The sequence below is a fragment of the Arachis stenosperma genome, chromosome 2, assembly GCF_014773155.1.
Source record: "Arachis stenosperma cultivar V10309 chromosome 2, arast.V10309.gnm1.PFL2, whole genome shotgun sequence".
NCBI classification, from domain to species: Eukaryota; Viridiplantae; Streptophyta; class Magnoliopsida; order Fabales; family Fabaceae; genus Arachis; species Arachis stenosperma.
Genome location: NC_080378.1, coordinates 13,586,365 through 13,587,400, shown reverse-complemented (window position 1 = coordinate 13,587,400; position 1,036 = coordinate 13,586,365). Strand labels below are relative to the sequence as shown.

Below are 1,036 nucleotides of genomic sequence, written 5' to 3'. Positions count from 1 at the left end.
AGACCATTGTTGCTAAGTCAGAGGTATTCTGCTTAGAACTCTCTGTCTGTTGCTGAGAAGATGATGGAAAAGGCTTGCCATTGCTAAACCTGTTTCTTCCACCATTATTGTTATTGAAACCTTGTTGAGGTCTCTCTTGATTCTTCCATGAGAAATTTGGGTGATTTCTCCATGAAGAATTATAGGTGTTTCCATAGGGTTCTCCTAGGTAATTCACCAATTCCATTGAAGGGTTCTCAGGATCATAAGCTTCTTCCTCAGATGAAGCTTCCTTAGTACTGCCAGGTGCATTTTGCATTCCAGACAAACTTTGAGAAATTAAATTGACTTGTTGAGTCAATATCTTGTTCTGAGCCAATATGGCATTCAGAGTATCAATCTCAAGAACTCCTTTCTTCTGATTAGTCCCATTGTTCACAGGATTCCTTTCAGAGGTGTACATGAATTGGTTATTTGCAACCATTTCAATTAGCTCTTGAACCTCTGTAGGCGTCTTCTTCAAGTGAAGAGATCCTCCAGCAGAGTTATCCAAGGACATCTTAGATAGTTCAGAAAGACCATCATAGAAAATACCTATGATGCTCCATTCAGAAAGCATGTCTGAGGGACATCTTCTGATTAATTGTTTGTATCTTTCCCAAGCTTCATAGAGGGATTCTCCATCCTTCTGTCTGAAGGTTAGGACTTCCACTCTAAGCTTACTCCATCTTTGAGGTGGAAAGAACTTTGCCAAGAAGGCATTGACTAGCTTTTCCCAAGAGTCCAGGCTTTCTTTAGGTTGAGAATCCAACCATATTCTAGCTCTGTCTCTTACAGCAAAAGGGAATAGCATCAGTCTGTAGACCTCAGGGTTAACCCCATTAGCCTTGACTGTGTCACAGATTTGCAAGAATTCAGCTAAGAACTGATGAGGATCTTCCATTGGAAGTCCATGGAACTTGCAATTCTGTTGCATTAGATAAACTAATTGAGGCTTAAGCTCAAAGTTGTTTGCTCCAATGGCAGGGATAGAGATGCTTCTCCCATAGAAATCAGG

General features: G+C 40.6%; 1 non-coding gene across 1 annotated transcript; it reads left to right on the top strand.

Annotated features, from left to right (window-relative positions):
- The first annotated feature begins 592 nt into the window (after nt 1–592).
- On the top strand, nt 593–700 carry LOC130964122 (small nucleolar RNA R71). Its single transcript, XR_009080230.1, has one exon. It is a non-coding gene; the product is annotated as a small nucleolar RNA R71 (small nucleolar RNA).
- The last annotated feature ends 336 nt before the right edge of the window (nt 701–1,036 follow it).